This window comes from Schistosoma mansoni, chromosome 2 (assembly GCF_000237925.1).
Source record: "Schistosoma mansoni strain Puerto Rico chromosome 2, complete genome".
NCBI classification, from domain to species: domain Eukaryota; kingdom Metazoa; phylum Platyhelminthes; class Trematoda; order Strigeidida; family Schistosomatidae; genus Schistosoma; species Schistosoma mansoni.
In genome coordinates this window covers 18,593,919-18,596,792 of record NC_031496.1, presented here as the reverse complement: position 1 = coordinate 18,596,792, position 2,874 = coordinate 18,593,919, and the positions used below count along the sequence as shown (strand labels likewise).

Genomic DNA, 2,874 nt, shown 5'->3' with positions numbered 1-2,874 from the left:
TATATTTGTCTAGATCATTTAAGTATTTTGTATACATTAACATGATTTATGCACCTAGTCAATCAGCAAATAACATAAAGCTTCCTACACAATTTTAATCTCATTTGTGTAGGTGGTTGATTTAATCGTTAAGGTGTATGTATTTATGATTGAACTGAACTGGTAGATCATAACAAAATCGTCATTTCATTTTGACGAATTTTCATTACTCATTATGTATTGAATGATTTGATTTGTATTAGATGTTTTCAACTAAATCAATGAAATGGTAATTACAGAAACCATTTGAAAACTACTGTTAATAATCTTTTTTGATTGATATTGTTTATCTGTAATGAGCAAACCATAACAAACACTGGTAATCGTTATGCAAAGGGTAAAAGATAGTTTTTATAGGATATCAATTAACAACTTATTAAGCGTTAATATGTTATATAGAATTCGATTAAGAAGTTGAGTGATATATGAAGGTGACTGAATGAAATGTTGAGAAAGTAAGAATATGATGTAGAAAAAGAACAATGAAAGTTTTAATAAGACACAACGTTATTCAATTAACTAACCTAGCTGAGTAATAATTCACACTGTGTCAACCCAAATAAGACTCACATAAAAGAAGATAATCCAAAATAAAACGTCATATGATCTGATAAGTTAGTTAAAGTTGGCATAGACGACCATTGAAGATCAGCTGTTGTATTAGTAACTACACTTTTATAATGTCATAACTCTTTTCCTCTATGATCTAACATTTTATACAATAGATATAAGCATCTATAGATCTAAATATTGAGTAAAATAACCACCTACATACAACTTGACCAAGAATTACGCAAATTAGTGCACAAGAAGTGTATTAAAACAGATTAGAGTAAGTCGTGAGCAAAATAGCCAACACTTATTTCATAGTTAAAATCTTTTAAGAACTTTCGTCTAAGTTTGACTGAATAGTTTCATAGAATTTGGGCGCGGAGTTGATGTGAGACATCGGAAAGGAAGAATGTATTTATAAAATCTCAACGAATAAATTTGATGTAATTCCAACGTTTCTCATGGCAATTTGGTTCAAGCTTTTTCAGGGGAATATAATCAAACATCAAAATTATCGAACATAAATAGGTACATGGTTCTCTGGTTCACTGTATACTGAATAGGTCATCCAATCAACGTTAACAATGTTTGGATTAGGTATTTGCTTCAATGTGTAAGAGGCTAGTGATGTGAAATTTCATATATTATATATTGTATCCGGTAAGTAAACATTTCACTTATAATAATAAATTTAGAAACTTGACAGTAAAATCTGTCGAATCACTTAATATCAGCTGATTATGAGAACTGACACTTATTTCATGTCACTTTCTGCTATCATGTTCATCCAAACACGTAGTATCAATGTACTATTAACTAAAGTTCAACAGATGATTATCGTTATACATAAGACTGATTACTGACACCGGAAAAGTCATATATGTAAAAGAAAAATCAACGAGAGAATGCTAATAATGTTAACAGTAAGATTAAGAAAGATGTTACCAGTGAAATTAATTACTTCATTTTTAAACTAAACATTACACAAAATGGTTATTTATTATTTTTAATAGTAGAATTCATGAGTCAATTAAGGCTAGATTATCATGGAAAACCTGAAAGTACTAGACGGCTGAGTTATTCCTACGTTAGTCAATTTTTCTTTACGATTTGATCAATTTCTCTCATAGTTTCATTTCAATGATAATCACTTAACTGACTAACCTGCAAATAATAAATTTTCTCTTGCTCTCTTTCGTACACCCACCTGATATTGTCTTTGTTTATTTTTTTAAATTAAATTTTCACAGAGAAAATATTCATTTTTTCTTTGTTGTTGTAAGTTAGAAAAAAAAAACTCTTTCATTTCGTAAATTTGTTCAAACTTCCTAGCACATACATGTGCCACTATATACACTTATACATCCGCAAGTAATATGTATATGCAATAAAGAAATACTACTTAATAATTCAATAATAGGATCTTAGAGCAGCCAAAAAAAGAAACGCTATAACATTTCATAAATAAAAGGAATATTATAAAAATAATAAATGGTAATAAGATTAGGACCCAGTAGCTAAGTGGATAACGCGATGGCGTTTGAAGCGAAAGGTACTGAGTTCGAGTCCCAGAGTGAACATCAACTCTGAGATGCAGGTACATCCAGCCGACGAGTTCCAAATAGGACGAGACGCGCTTCCTGGATTCCACTTTTAGCCACTGTCCATCTTTGCTTATAAAGCTTGTGACTTCAGGCAATATCGAGGCAGTCCGCGCAAGTTGCACATTTGCTGACAAGAGACTGATCAGTTGCAGTTCTAAATAAGAATGAGAAGATATAAGTAAACAACACTATGTAAATAAATGATAATAGGGTTTTTCTAGTTTAATTTATTCGTATATCGTCATAACGAAAATTATTGATTAGACAAGTAGAATTAAAAATACTGAACACCATCTATGATTTAAGAAAAAAAGAGAATAAGAAGCAATTGGAATAGATATGGGTATGTGCATGTGTAAACGCAAATATCAATGTACAATAAAGGGAAAGAGAATTAATCAATATTGTTCAACTTTATAAAGGACAAAACTATATAGACATAATTGTATAAGATACAAATACGGTACCATTGAAAACTTTATTAAAAGAAAATTACTTTTAAAGTAAATTATAAACAATAATTTATAGAAGTGTAATTTCAAAATGCATAATATACTAATTAAATGAACATTTGAGCTAGATCTGACTCACTTATTGAATATTGCACATCACTTGAGCCTGAATTACTAAGAGTCTCAGAAAAAAAAAACAACTATCAACTACAAGATCAATTTGTTTG

General features: G+C 29.6%; 1 non-coding gene across 1 annotated transcript; it reads left to right on the top strand.

Annotated features, from left to right (window-relative positions):
* Positions 1-2,098: 2,098 nt before the first annotated feature.
* Positions 2,099-2,170, top strand: Smp_tRNA_02340_Pseudo_TTG.1.1. The gene has a single exon. It is a non-coding gene (tRNA).
* The last annotated feature ends 704 nt before the right edge of the window (positions 2,171-2,874 follow it).